This window comes from Mirounga angustirostris, unplaced genomic scaffold (genome assembly GCF_029215605.1).
Source record: "Mirounga angustirostris isolate CCGP_5_RB_7025 unplaced genomic scaffold, mMirAng1.0.hap1 SCAF_16, whole genome shotgun sequence".
NCBI classification, from domain to species: domain Eukaryota; kingdom Metazoa; phylum Chordata; class Mammalia; order Carnivora; family Phocidae; genus Mirounga; species Mirounga angustirostris.
The window spans coordinates 39,546,196-39,562,087 of NW_026991724.1; the positions used below are offsets into that span (position 1 = coordinate 39,546,196).

The 15,892-nt window shown below is 45.5% G+C and overlaps 1 pseudogene; it reads right to left on the reverse strand.

Moving 5' to 3' along the window:
- Positions 1–6,388: 6,388 nt before the first annotated feature.
- LOC123856264 (U2 spliceosomal RNA) lies at positions 6,389–6,537 on the reverse strand (annotated as a pseudogene).
- Between the last annotated feature and the right edge of the window lie 9,355 nt (positions 6,538–15,892).

Below are 15,892 nucleotides of genomic sequence, written 5' to 3' on the forward strand. Positions count from 1 at the left end.
CATTTGGGATCTAGACCCAACTCCCTGACTGTGACCTAATGCAGGTTCCTCCATGCTACCAGTCCCCATGTCTCATGTGTGAGGGGCACGAGCTTCCTATCTGCTCGCCCTGTTCTTCCTCTGGGGGCACCGCTGTGAGCACCAGCAGTTGGCAGAAGTGAAAGCTCTTTGTAAATTGGAACATGCTATGTGCAGGGAGAGTCTGGACATAATGACTTGTAGAACTCTTCTTTCCTTTTCCTTAGGGACCCAGGCAAGCATCAGGAAGACAGAGGGGCAAAGCAGGAGTCTGCCCTGGGGTTCCCACCTGATGTTTCTACCTCCTTGCACCTATAATTATCTCTATCTCTCTGTCTCTCTCTCTATCTATCTAATCATCTATCATCTATCATCTACCTATCATCTATCTATCTATCTATCTATCTATCTATCTATCTACCTATCTATCTACCTACCTACCTATCCATCCATCATCTATTATCTATCTATCCATCCATCCATCTATCATCTGTCTATACATCCATTTATACATCCATTCATCATCTATCTACCTCTTATCTATCATCTATTTGCTCCACTTTTGCTCTCTATTAGGCAAGTAGCCATCATACCCTGTTTGAATCTGACGAGATAGCCCTGAATCTGTCACCACAATATCATGTCTCTGCTTTTACCCCCATCCACTTCCTCCTATTCTCCCTTATACCCTCAACCTTGTGAGTTTCTATACAAGTGTCTCCTTGGCACATAGATCTATGCCTTTTAAAAAATTTTATTAGGCTGTAATTGACATACAGCATTGTATTAGTTTCAGGTGTACAACATAACGATTAGATGTTTGTATATGTTGCAAAATGATCACCACACTAAGTCTAATTAACATCTGTCCCCATACATAGTTACAATTTTTTTCTTGTGGCAAGTATTTTTAAGATCTATTCAGTTAGCAGATTTCAAGCATGCAACACACTATTATTACCTACAGTCATCACACTGCACACTACATCTTCATGACTATTTTATAACTGGAAGTTAGTTCCCTTTCACCCCCCACCTCTTCTGCTCACCACCCCCACCCCCCGCCCCGGCTGCTGCCAGTCTATTCTCTGGATCTATGAGCTCAGTTTTGTTTTGTTTTGTTTAGATTCCACATATAAGTGTGATCATATGGTATTTATCTTTCTCTGTCTGACTTATTTCACTTACCCTAATACCCTCTAGCTCCATCCATGTTGTCATGAGCAGCAAGATTTCCTTCTTTTTTATGGCTGAATAATATTCCAACAGATAGATCGATTGATCTATTTCTCTCTCTATATATCATATATATATCACATATATATATCAGATCTATCTATCTCTATCTATATCATATATATATCACATTTTCTTTATCCATTCATCTGTCAATGGATACTTGGGTTGTTACCATATATGGCTATTGTAAATAATGCTGCAGTAAACAGTGGGGTACACATATCTTTTTGAATTGGCATTTTTGTTTTCTTTGGGTAAATACTCAGAAGTGAAATTTCTGGGTCATAGGGTAGCTCCATTTTTAATTTTTTGAGGAACCTCCATATCATTTTCCACAGTGGCTACACCAGTTTGCATTCCCACCAGCAGTGCATGAGGGTTCCCCTTTCTCCGCGTCCTTGCCAACACTTGTCATTTCTTGTTTTTTTAATAATAGCCATTCTAATAGGCGTCAGGTAATATCTCACTGTGGTTTTGTTTTGCATTTTCCTGATGACTAGTGATGTTGAACACATTTTCATGTACCTGTTGGACATTTGTATATCTTCTTTGAAAAAAATGTCTATTTGGATCTTCTGCCTATTTTTATAATCAGTTTTTTTTCTCTCAAGTTTTATGAGTCCTTTATATATTTGGGATGTTAACTCCTCTCAAAAGGTATGATTTGCAAGTATTGATCGTCTCTCCTTGGGTAGGTTGCCTTTTCATTTTGTTGATGGTTTCCTTTGCTGTGAAGACCTGCGACTTTTTGAATTTGGCTCCTCTGTCCACTAGTACAGTGCTGTGTGGGTGCATAGGATTCTGTAACCGTGTTCCTGTTCTGCTCTCAGAAGGATGGGAGCCCCGCCTCTGATAGCACCTGTAGGGGTGCACGCAGGAGGAGGCTTGTGCTCTGAAGCCTAAGAGCCCAACAGTCCCCTTCCCCGTGCCGGGCCCTGGCCTGTCTCTCAGGCAGCACTCTCGTGAGGACTGACCTCTCTGTAACCAGAGCAAGCCATCATGAATGGGAGGCCCAAGTCTCCGTTGCGGGCCCATATGCGAGGTACTTGAGGATGGCACATCATCCCTGGGACTCAGGTCCCAGGAGGGATGCAGTCCTGGCTGGGGGCTAAGGCCCCGTGGGGATGCCACCACCCAGAGGGCATCCTTTCTTCTGGAAGCCACGGCCCCAGGCTTCGGGCTGGCTCCAATCCTGCCTCTTCCTAAATTCTGGAACAGGTGTCAAGTGCTGCTTAAGAAGGGCAGCTCCTTAGGATGCTGAAAACCTCTCTTTAAAGGTTTATGGTCATTGACATTCTTATTAATATTGCTTTGATAAAATATTCAGCTACAGCCCCTCCAGTTGACTCTTAACTTGGTAAGATATAATTTGCAATTGATTATTGTTCAAACATTCCTGGCACCACATTACGATCTGCTCATACATCTCGCCCTCTCTCTGCCAATTCGGAATGGAGGGGGAAAAAAATGGTTTCTTCGACCTTTGACCTGGCTGAGGTGGGACCATTAGGTCATTAGGACCATGAGGAATCCAAACACCCCCATCTGCAGCCGATAGGGACAGAAATGGAGATGGGCAGCTCTGAACTGAGCTTGTTTTTTTTTTTTTTCCCCTCTTGGTAAGATACAGGTATTTTTTCAGAGTTGGAAAATGTCTTGAATAAATGAGCTTCGTATATATATGTTTTTAATGTGATTTGCCTGTATTTATTTGGGTGATCACAATTTATGCCAAGTGAAAAGGTTAAGAGTCCTGGAAACTGAATTATTCCATTTATTTGCAGACATGATACAGTGCAGGACAACAGAAGGGTGCATTCTTGTCTTGCCCTGCCCCTGACCTTGCCCCTGACCTGGAGGTGCCTCCCCAGCCAGGCCGGCAGGGGCAACCACCCTCAGGGCTGGTGTGTGCTCATTAAGTGAGCATTTAATGTGTATTTACCCAGTGTTCTCGCCTCCAAGCCTAAACTCCCAAGGAAGGGGAAGGACCACCTGAAAAGGAGTGGTGGCCACAGCCCCTCCTCCTCCCTGCTGTCAGTGTGCAGACTTCTCTTCACGTAGGTAAGTTCCTCACATTGGCACACCAGCCCTGGGCAGAAGCAGGCAGGCGGGCTGGGCTCCCAGTTCACAGGGAGGACCCTGGGGCCCACAGAACTCTCACGCCTTGCTCAGAGTGAGGCCTCCAGCCCATGGTAGAGGGGCTGAGACCAGGTCTCCAAGGCCCTGGCATGACACTCTCTGTCCCCTTTCCTGTCCCCAGCCAGGCCCGTTTTCTTGGGGCCTCTGGGAGAGACTGAGCAGCTTCTGACTCCAAGGAAAGGCTCTTACAGTGAAGGACCAGCCTGGGGAAAGGCTTGGCCAGAGGGAACGTCTGAGGCTGGGGACTCCCTATGCGCCCCCCCGCCCCCAGATCTTCTCTCCTTCCTGCGCACATGGCTACATCCATGGGCCTGAGCCAAGCCTCCAGCTTCCTCTTTGCACCCATGGTCCTGGGCTGTGGCCTCTTGGCTTGCTCCCCCCTCACTTTCATATTACCCTGGAGTAATTGGATATTGGCAACCAATTACTGAATTTTTCACATCGGCTTCATCAGTGACTCTTAGACAACTGTGCCAGAGTCTCTTTCAATGAAGAGAAGAATTATAATAATTTGCATTAATGTTCTGTGAGACCTGGAAAGCCCAGGCACTTGGCCTGCTGGGGAAGGGGGGGAGGAAGGAGATCGGAACCCTGGCCCCTGGTGCGCAGGAATAAGCCTCCCCTCTATCTGCTTCCGTCCTGACCCCAAAGATGCGCCCCCCTCCGCCCCCTCCAAAATGCTCACCTATTTGCCTCTGACTCATTCCTGATGAATAGGGGAGATTTTGCCTCTGGACACAGGAACTGGGGAGGGCTTCCTGGGGTGCATGCAGACATGCAGACCCAGTGGGAAATCAGCTCAGTAGTTGGGGAGGAGTAGGGGAGGCTGGTGCAAGGAAGGGGTGGAGGCTGAGGAGGTGGACGGAGCCAGGCTCGTCACCCTGGTCCCCCGGGGAAGTCACGAGTACACAGTTCCTCTGTATGCTCATGGAGGGTATTCTCTGGCCAAGGGAGTGTGGGTGACCCAGGGCAGGCCAAAAGCACAGGGGAGTCAAACAGCTCAGGAGTAAAGGACAGGAGTTAGTGGATAAATGCCCCAGGCCCCCATCCCCCCAGCAAGACAACCTTAGTTCACGCCTCTCAGAGGCCGCCTCCTGTGGGATGTGGCTCAAGTTGTCCACAGAGGTCACCTGATCTGTAACTCACCCTCTCTTGGATTTCTTCTCTTCCCTGGCTCTGGTCCCTACATCCCAAATCACAGCTTGCCCATTTCTGTGTCTCAGGATTTATTTCTGTAGAAACCCAAACTAAGGCAAAGCCTTGACCAGCAAGTGCAAGGTATTTGAAGGCAGGGCAGTTCTGACCAGGTGGCTGAGGATGCCAGAGTCCTGGATTTTCAGCCTTGGGAAGAAGCCAAAGGCCTCCACACTGATGGCCAGGCCCAGCGAGCAGCCTGTCCCGCCGTCCCGCCGTCCTGCCGTCTCTGCTCTCTGCCAGGCCTCGGCCCACATGTGCTCTGGTGGTGGGCAATGTGATTTATCTGGAGTGCCTGGGCTGAGGAAGGGAGATGAGCATTTCTCCCTGGGAGGGATTTTCAGCTCATTTCACAGATAAAATCAGTCAGATCTAAAGGGCACTCACTGAGGCCGCAAGAGGGAAACCCAAGCAGCAGGGGCCAGACGGGAGGCTTTTCCCTCCCTTTGCGTCTGGCTCTACCTTGGCCCGAGGGCAGTAGGGGCCAAGGGCTCTCGGGCTGTGGAAGCCAGAGAAGCTGGACTCCTCTTCAGGATAATTGGCACAAGCCTGACTCGGGAAGCTCAGACGGAGGATGGGTTGCCGCTAGTGGAGGAGGAAGGGGCTGGATGAACCGGCAACCTTGCCATCAGTCACCCCAAAATGCACTTCCTTTGTTTTCTGCATGGTGTTGGCTGGGGGTGAGGGGATGGTGAGGGCACAGTAACCAATTATAAATGCACCTGTTCCTTTCATTTTCCTTGAGGATACTGAATGGAAGTATTCAGAAGCAGAAGTGGATGGCTAAATGGCGATGGCAGGGCCAGCTCTGTTAGCCATTGGGTGGTAGGGGGTTTCTCTTTGTCTCCAAATGTCCACATTGAGGAAAAGCATTGGGACATCTAGCCCTTTCTAGGCTGGCTGGGGTCAGTCCTGCTGCCCAGGAACTGGGGACTTGTTCTGATACTCACCCTGCCTAAAATCTACCTGTACTCTCCACCTCTGGCATTCACACATCTGGAACATTCTGCAGCAGCTCTGCGGTGTTGGACCAGGAGGTTTAGAAGGAATCTGATGGAGCAGGTACCCGGTTTCCTTTTGTAGCTTTAAGTTGATAGCCTTGGTCTCATCCCATTTTCCCAGTTCCTTGCAGGCGGGAGGGAGACCACTGCATCCTTATGAATGAATGGTCACTCTTTCCAGTCTCTTAAAAGACCCAGAGAGGCTAGGTTGAAAAGGCCTATATCTCTTACGAGTGTCTCCTGTTCTCATCCAAGGAAGCAGTGTGGCGAGCAGGGCTAGGGACCTGGTGGGCAATAGGCCAGCTTCTGCGGGGAGAGAGCTGAAGGTGCCTACCAGGCACCCATGCCCCTTCTTCTGGAATCAGTAGCTGGTTTATGCTGGAGACCACTTCTCCTCTCTTTTAGTTCATGTGGTTCAACTGGACCAGCCCAAGTGATGGTCACATGACCTAAGCCAAGCCAATCAGAACATCTAAGTCTTTAAAGGGGAAAACACTTCAGATAGAGATATCATCTCTCCTCCAGTTGCTCAAAGGTTTGGATGGAAGGCTGGAGTTTCTGGCAGCCATCTTGGCATCATGAGGCAAAGGTCTACCTCAGAACGGAGAGAGTGCAGAGGAAAACTGAGGGAGAAATGGAGAGAGTCAAATGACATTGTTTGGGATGAGGGATCCAGCAGGGCCTGAAGCCCTAGTTCTGGACTCCTGAACTAGTTCTGGACTCCTGTAGTGTAAACTTACAAATTATTATTATTATTATTATTATTATTGCTTCAACCAGTTCATTTTTGAATATTCTTTTCATTTGCAACTGGTATGTGTAGAAATACCTATGACTCAAAGGTAGCCGATCATATTCCCATCCACGGGTTTCAAAAAATGCATTTCATTTAAACTGGTAAGAACAGATACTACACTTGATCTTAGCTGAAAGGCCGAGAAGCGATAAAATACATTTCATTTAAATGAACAATTACTCAGGTTTTAAGAAAACAAATCCAATTTTTGTCCTTAAGGGGCTTATAGTCAAGAGTGGAAAACAGACTCCCTAGAAACTACCTTCAATCTAAGGAAGTACATTCTCAGAAGTTATTGTTAAAGGAGTGCCTAAAAATGTACACATTAATTAATGTATGCTAATTAGCAGTTGAAAGCAGTATGATGTGGGAACACAAAGAAGCAAGCGATTAATTCTGACTGAAGACACCAAAGAAGGCTCAGAGGAGGGGTGGTATTTAATCTTGCCTCGAAAAATAGGTAGGATAAGAAGAGAATGAGTGAATAAATTAATTAATAACTTAAGGCAACACGTTTATCTTAAGTGATCTACTATGTGCTGGGTGCAGTCAAGGCACTGGCAAGGCAATAAAAGTCAGGCTGTGTATATGTCATCTCCCTACAGGCTAGCACAGAGGAGAGTTCCTGCTGATGACTTACAGTGGAAAGCAGAGCATGCAGAGGAAGAGCTGATTCTAGCCGGGGGCTTAGGATAGTCACCGGAAGGAGAATAAAGATGGGTCACTTATGCAGAGATGAAGGGAGTCATTCTAAGAATAGAAAACATCCCGGGGAAAATCTTCAGAATTGGAGAAATGAAGAAACTTGGTGACTACTCTGAGCGAGGAGTTGACTATGGGGAGTGGTGGGTGAGGAAGTCTTGGAGAAGCTAGAACACTCAGCTAAGGATTGGTAGCGTTATGTGACAGGCGGATGGGAAGCCATTGGAGACTGTAACCAAGAGCATAATGTCCAAGTCGGCCTGAGATTAATCCATTCATGGGAGGAGTTACTAGAGGGAGGAAGGCTGGACTCTTGAATGCAAGTGGGAGAAACCAGAACCAAAGTTGGTGCTCAGGGTCAGGGAAGGAAGTGGTGTTGCCAGAGACCCTGGGACAAGGGACTTGGCACCGGGTCAAGCTTCCCCTGACCAAGGGAGCCGGCTTTCTCCATGTGGGGAGTGAGGAATGTGCCCTCCAGTGCTTCTGGGCCCACATCCTGGGAGAAAAGGATTTTTTTTTTTAAGATTTTATTTATTTATTTATTTGTCAGAGAGATAGAGGTAGATAGAGAGCACACAAGCAGGGGGAGTGGCAGGCAGAGGGAGAAGCAGGCTCCCCGCTGAGCAGAGAGCCCGATGCGGGGCTCGATCCCAGGACCCTGGGATCATGACCTCGACGAAAGGCAGACGCTTAACCGACTGAGCCACCCAGGCGTCCCAGGAGAAAAGGATCCTTTCCTCTGTTCCAGTTTGGAACTATTCCAGAGGACAAGGCTGACTGGCCTATTTTGGGTCTTGTGCCTACACTGAACGATTATTCAGACAGGATGGTGAACAAATGATTAGCTCAGCTGGATCAAGGGTCTACGTTCAGCCAGGACACAGAAATTAGGGATGAGGGGGAGCCCTTATTATCCCCTCTCCTTCAAGTGGCAAATATCCCAGGGATGGCCTCTGGGGAGACTCTCCTGAGCCATGAATCCCTGGTGATCTGTGTCTGCTTTGTAGACCTGGGCATGGTCCAGGGGGACATTTGGGTCCTGAGTGAGATTGGTGGGAAGAGGGGTGGAGACACGGGAGGGGTCGGGAAGCAGTAATGTGGGTAGATGCTGACCCAGTGGTACCTGGGCTCTTCACCCACATACTCCCACACAGAGCTCTCAGAAGCCTGTGGCGGGAGGCTGGCCTCCATGCCTGTTGCATACCCTCCCCAGGTGGCCGTTCGAAGCTGGAGGGTGTGACACCTGCCCACAAGCACTCAGAGCTGCTCCAACAATTTTAGCAGGGGAATGGCACACTCTTGTCAGTCTGTTTGAGGTTTTTTAATCTGGCCTAGATATTATGTTGACAAAAGCATGGGGGAAAGTCAGATTTAATGGGCCACCTCTTCATCCCATATGAAGCCAGTCTTGGTGGAGAAATGATACAGTTTTAAAAAGTAGGAGCCCCAGAGGAAATATTTACCCACTTGGGGCTTAGGGCTAAAATCCTTGCAACGCACCAGCTAGAATTATGCCCTCTGTGTGAGGTGTCAGCAATTAGGTTGGCACCCCCGGCTTTGGCCCCAGCAGCCTAGCCAACAGACACGTCAGATTAATACATCACCAGGTATGAAAGCACAGTTAGAATTTGACTGAGGTACTTCCAGCCTGAGAAAGAGAACGATTTATCAATGCAAACTTAATAACATCTATTTGAATCTAACTAAAAATCAATATTTCATTACCAAATTGTTAGTGAGAATGAAGAAAAATTGCGGAAGTCGGGCAGTTTGGTGCTAGGGAAGCGTCCGGAGTTCAATGTGAAGACGGAATGATTCATGAGGCCGCGTTGGAGTAAGGGTGAAGGAGGACGAGTGGAGAAAACTTGGAGGGGCCCCCTTGCTCATGACCTTGGCCGTGAGAGGGGGAAACACAAGAAAATGAGAGTGACTGTCAGTTCCCTTCAGGGATGGAGCCCTCCATAAATCACAGGGAGCCAGCCCAGGGAGAGCAGACGAGCAGTGCTGGGGCGGAGGGGCTAGTAATTTAACTCTTAGGACCCTGACATCTGAGTTGAGCTTCTGTGGATGGGAACAGATAATGAATGGGTAAATCCGAGTTGGGGAGAGGTTACCTTGTGGTTGGTTTATGCATAACAAAGAAGGGGGGAGAGAGACCATGCACACTTGTCGTCCAGCTCGTCCCACGGATGCCGCTAATCTCCAAACCAGCACACTTTCCATTCCCCTCAGAAAAGTGGAAATGACAGCTTGTGTCTTGTCTGACACGAACATAAATCAGCTAGTTGGAAGGTCTGCTCAGGTGAGGTTTTGGTGGAGATTTTCAGTCTGAACATACAGATCGGAAAATGCTTTGCAGTACCGTAACTGGAATGGAGTCTCAACACGAATAAAATCCTGGAATTTGTGCCCAAACCTGAGATATAAATAGAACCTGAGGATTTGTCTTTGCCTGTATCATTGATCTCGTCCCACTCTGTGTTTGGTGTCATTATGCTGGCCGTGTTTGGCTAGCAAGACATTGGAAGAAAATGCATTTGTTCTTTAGCATGAAAAAAAGAAGAATCACATAGATGTGCCACTTATATGTAGTGACTCCACAAATTAAAAGGGGGCCTCTGCTCACTTTATTCACTGGGTTGCTGTGCACAGGACCCCACAGCACCTCTGCTGGAGATCACAGTGCCCACCTGTGCACCTGCGTTTTGGAAATCATGGGAAAGACAGTGTATTTAACCTTATTGGCTTATGTCTCAGGACCTCATTCAATATAATTCCCTTTAAAACATGAGGGTTAGCTTCTTGTGCCCAAAAGAAAATGTGCTGGGGCGCCTGGGTGGCTCAGTTGGTTAAGCGACTGCCTTCGGCTCAGGTCATGATCCCGGAGTCCCGGGATCGAGTCCCGCATCGGGCTCCCTGCTCGGCGGGGAGTCTGCTTCTCCCTCTGCCCCTCCCCCCTCTCATGTGCTCTCTCTCATTCTCTCTCTCTGAAATAAATAAATAAAATCTTTAAAAAAAAAAGAAAAAAGAAAACGTGCTGTATTTTGACAGAAGTTAGGAATACACTTTGTGAAACTTTTTTCTAGAGCACAGCTGGTCTGCATGGCAATAAAGGATTTGAAGCTGTGGGTTGACCATAAAGTACGTTGGCCTTGTCCCGGGAATATGATAGGCAAGGGCAGAAAATTCTTCACATCCACTTGTTATAGGAATAAAAAGTGCCATCCCCATCCCGAGCTCCTGGGGATATAGTCATAGACCCTACAGGAACCTAACACTTATATCCAGGCACATAGTAGTCATCAACATTTGGAAGCACAGATCCTATGTCAGGTACTCGCCTGAGCTCTTTCATGAATTTCTTCATTTGCAGCCGTGCGAGGTAGGTACCATTCCTATTGTCCCCATTGCACAGAAAGGAACTAGGCCTGGGGATGCCGAGTGACCTCCCCCAGCTCTGACAGGAAGTCACAGAGCAGGATTCAAACTCCATTTCACCCTCCAAGCACATCACCTTCCTGTCCCCACTTGCAAGGATGTTGTGAGGTCCAGGTCAGGTTTTGGTCTGTGCGAACATCCTTGTCACATCTGAGCCTCTTCTTCGACAGGGCGCACTTTTGTTCTGAGTCAGCATCACACGTGACATGAGCCAGCAGTCCACGTGGGGTCATGCTCCTCACTGTTGCTGAGTGTCTGCACTTACCTATCTCATAATTTTCAGTGAAGCTAGCCCAAGGATTGTTGAAAGCCTCAGCCCTCTGCTTATATATAACACTTTGGGGACAAGGCCAGGAGTCCAAAAATGAATTAAAGCACCACAGTCTCTATAAAGCCACCTATGGTATATCTTGACAAAAGAATGGTCAGCCCACCCCTGAGGTCCTAGCAATCATCCAGTTTAGGGTGGTTGCCCAAGGGCATTCTGCAGAAACCAGCGTCTGTGACCTTTTTCGCAAGATTCACATGCAGGGAGGCTCGCCTATAGAAGGGTTAGGGCAGATATCTCAGGAGTTGGCAGGACAGGTCATGTTACCCACCAGAGATTGGGAATATGAGTTGGAACTGACTCTAGTCTAGTAATCAGGAGGGAGTAATGCCTCTGAGAATGTGTCTCTAAAAGTCTTTTCCAAAACTGCAGGGTCCTGGTGCATTTTTCAAGATGGCAGCAGTAACCTGGCTGGGAATGTGCACTGGGGCCATGTGCAGGGAGCCCCTTCCATTCACCCTCATGGAGTTGGCGGTGGGAAGTCTGTGGGGAAAGATCTTGATTGCCCCTAGTGCCAGGACACAGCATCCAAACATACCACAGGTATAGCTCTAGTTGAAAATTGGCTATAGAATCCCATTTGCATTGGAACCATGATTTGCTATCTGGAAACACAACAACTTTAAAGTGAAAAGAAAGCAAAAGCCATAGAAAGCATCTAGTCAAACAGTCTCACCTCAAATTGTCTCACTTGCATGGTGGCCACACTGACAGGCAAAAACATTTAACGGAGAGGATACATAGAAGGTTGATACCACACACTAGCACGGCTTGGAATTGGCGGCTGCAACCCATCAACTCCCAGCTGAGCATGCTGAAGGAAGAAGGGTCTTGGTGAAACTTGACCTTGCCCAAGCTTATCAGCACCTGTTTGTCAGTGACATGCTGGCTTGCACTCATCACTCACCGAGGGCCATTTTGAGTTAAGTGCCTTCATTTGGGGATCTGTATCGTCCCTGGACTTTTCCAAGGCTTCCCAGAGAATTTCGGGAGGGGTCCTACATTCCAGTAAAATCCTGGCTTAGGATTCAATAGATAAATGCACAGAAATGCTTGGGAAAGTGGCTGTGTTGTGTACCACTGAAGAAGAGAGTATTTGAACTTGGAACTCTTGACGTAGGGTATGTAAGCTGTAGGGTGTGTAAGCTGTTATATCCATGTAGAAGAAGGTGGGTCTCTCATGACTCACTTATAAATTGTGAAATACTACAGGAAGTCAAATTAAATGAGGTATTTGAAGCAAAGTACTTTACACCAGTCCCAGTATAGCGTGAGTGATTGATACATAATAGTAATCATAATTGCTTTATTATTTCTATCACTATGGCCACTACTCCTAATAGTGCTTCCCCTACAGTTATTTTTTAAATTTAATTTAATTTTATTATGTTATGTTAGTCACCATATAATACATCATTAGTTTTTGATGTGGTGTTCCATGATTCATTGTTTTTGTATAACACCCAGTGCTCCATGCAGTGCGTGCCCTCCTTAATACCCATCACCAGGCTAACCCATCCCCCCTCCCCCTCCCTTCTAAAACCCTGTTTGTTTCTCAGGTCCATAGTCTCTCATGGTTCATCTCTCCCTCCAATTCCCCCCGCCCATTTTTCCCTTCCTTCTCCTAATGTCCTCCATGCTATTCCTTATGTTCCCCAAATAAGTGAAACCATATGATAATTTACTTTCTCTGCTTGACTTATTTCACTTAGCATAATCTCCTCCAGTCCCGTCCATGTTGATGTAAAAGTAGGGTATTCATCCTTTCTGATGGCTGAGTAATATTCCATTGTATATATGGACCACATCTTCTTTATCCATTCATCTGTTGAAGGGCATCTCGGCTCTTTCCACAGTTTGGATATTGTGGACATGGCTGCTATGAACATTGGGGTGCAGATGGCCCTTCTTTTCACTACATCTGTGTCTTTGGGGTAAATACCCAGTAGAGCAAATGCTGGGTCATAGGGGAAGTGCTTCCCCTACAGTTATTACTTAAATTTGTTTGGGTTTGCTTTGACTATTCTCACCTAAATTCACTGAGGCCTTATACACACAACCAACCAAGGCTGGGCCTTGAATGCTATACTTCATAATTTGCAACATTTCATCTAGATGGCTCTCTCGGTATTTAAGAATGATGGGGATGTCAAGAAGAAGTGCTCTTCAGCTGTAAAGAAGAACAAGGTATATCTTCATCTACCATGATGGAATGATTTCCATGATATATAGTTTTGTGAAACAAAGCAAGATAGAGAAAAGTGTATATGGTATGCTATTAATAACTTAAGAAAAGGGGGATACAAATACATATTTCATATTAAATTAGTGAAGTTATAAGCCAGAGGTATAATTATGAAGGGAGGGAAGAAAAAGAGTGGAAGGGAAAAAGAGAAAAGCTGGACTTGTCTGATTATATCTTCTTTGAAATACTCAGTTTGAAATGAGATAAATATTTTACATTTTACCAAACACAAATAACTCAAAATAAAAAAGTAGTTCCTAAAAACCAAGAACAAAATGAAACAGATGAAATGGAATGTGTGTACAGTTGATTATGTAACCTACAGAGAGAATTTACTTCAGGTGAATTTAAAACGAAGTCCTTAGTGGGTTATATCCTAAGAACAAACAAACAAACAAAACAAAAAATAAAAATAAAATAAAACTGCAAACATGGTTTTCAATTTCACATTGTTAGGGGTAGTGGTGACATTGGCATTGTTATTCTGAAACTGACTTTCTCTCACACACGTATGTATTAGGAAAAAGTGATGAAGTAATTATGTTAACGTCATTAGAATATCATTAGCCTAAGAAAAATACATATAAATATAAACCCAAAATTAAAAGCTAAATTGGAATTAAAAATGCCTGTTTGAATTTGTGATGTATTTTCTTTTGGGGAAGGAGAATTTCTTCCTATCTGTTCACTAAAAAGACCTGAATACAATGGTCAGCTCAGTAGTATTACGTATCCCTACCACCAAATTATGGTCTCTAAATACCATTTTCCACCAAAATGGCTGAGTAGAGACTGATTGTAGAGGTTGAACCTAGAATACCTTGTCTTATACAAAAGCAAGAAAGCTGTCAAGGATGACTGGAGTCATGTCAAAAGAACATAGACGCCAATTTGAGGTGTCTACTGGCCAAAGATATGACAAATTCTGCTGACCAGGGATTGTCAATGTAAATGCTAACTACAGCAGACTGAAACACATCAAACCTGTCAGAATCCAGCAGTTTATAGTGATACTTAAACAATAGAATTGGCCCCCTTTGGAGGCCAGACAATTCACTCATTACTCTGAAGACTGGTAAATAGGGAAAGAATTCAGCATTTAACTTGCCTTTTCTATAAGAATGTACCTCAAGGTAACCATGTAGTTAATAAAAGAAAATTACCCTTTATACAATACTTGCAGCTAATTAAGGAAGAAAGAATGATAAAATCCGATCCCTGAATAAAAAAATGGATTCAGGCAACAATTTTTAATGACAAAAGAAAAACACAAGCAAGCATTACATGCTTCCTGACAGAAGTACACAGGGCCACCTGTCAAGTGGTCTTGCCAAAATCATAGCCAGCTTCTAGATTTAAGTGCCAGTTTATGAGAAATACAGGGAATAGAGAAACATGTTAAAGGACACAGTGGAGATGCAATCAGCAAAATTCAGCATAAAAGACAAATGACATGGTTTCTTCAACAAATAAAAATATAGGAAAGAAAATAGAGGAAATTTAGTAAGTAAAATTTGAAAAAACCATTTGTAAACAAATAAATATGTAAATAAAATCCCCCCTCGTGTCTACTAAATGTTTGAAAACTTACTGGATATTTGATGATGTCAAGAAATTATTCTCATTTTCTAGGTGTACGTTTGTTGTTTTTTATTTATTTATTTATTTATTTTTAAAGATTTTATTTATTTGAGACAGAGAGAATGAGAGAGAGAGAGCATATGAGAGGAGGGAGGGTCAGAGGGAGAAGCAGGCTCCTTGCTGAGCAGGGAGCCCGATGCGGGACTCGATCCAGGGACTCCAGGATCATGACCTGAGCCGAAGGCAGTCGCTTAACCAACTGAGCCACCCAGGCGCCCTGTTGTTTTTTAGAAATACAAACTGAAATATTTATTGATGAGAGAACATGATACCTGGGATTTGTGCGTGCCACAGTAGTTCACTTTGGTCGTGGTGGGAGGGTTATAAGTTGAGGGGCAATAAAGAAAAGAAGACAGGCCATGGTGACAATTGTTGGAGCTGGGTGAAGTGTAAATTGGATCTCATTGTACTCCCTTCATCTTCATCGTGTGTGTGTTGAAATTCTCCACAGTACAAGTTAAAAAGAAAAAAAGTATGTTATGTGATAAGCCTTGTTTCTCACACATCTATTGATTGATTACATGTATGTGGCCTGGTACCATGCTAAGCAAGGGCATGAAAAGTTTGCAGTGACATGGTCCTGTCCTCTAGGAGCTTGCTGCAAGTGGGGAGATAAACCCAGGGTGGAGGGAAGGGTGGATGTGCCAAGAGAAAGGAGGAAGGAGAGCAGCTCTGTTGCAGAAGCCACTTCCCTAGGGTCCTTTGCCTCCTGACCCCTCAGCAGAGTCACAGAAAGAAGGGTGGGGAAGACCCCTAGTGTAATAGCTTACATCACTAAGGGTACTCCTTCTTGGCTAGTGAAAATATGTGCTGAGGAATCAGCTTACACCCAGTGTATCTCAATCCTTTATTTCATGGGTGGACCATTGAGTCATGAGAGTGTGCGGGTCTGGAATAACACCTTAGAGTAAGCAAAGACCACGTGCCCACCAGAGCACATGGCAAACCTTGAGTAAAGTCCTGTCCTTAAGGAGATCAATGCTATCTGAGACTCCACGGGGACTGGGTGGGTAGAGAAAACCCTGCGAACGTAATTTAACCCCTTCATTGGTGTTCGTGATATTTCTGGTTCAGGAAAGCATGTCTTAAAACAGAAAAGGGAAAAATCGCTGCAACGGGTAACTGGGGAGGGCTATCAAGTATCCCAAGTA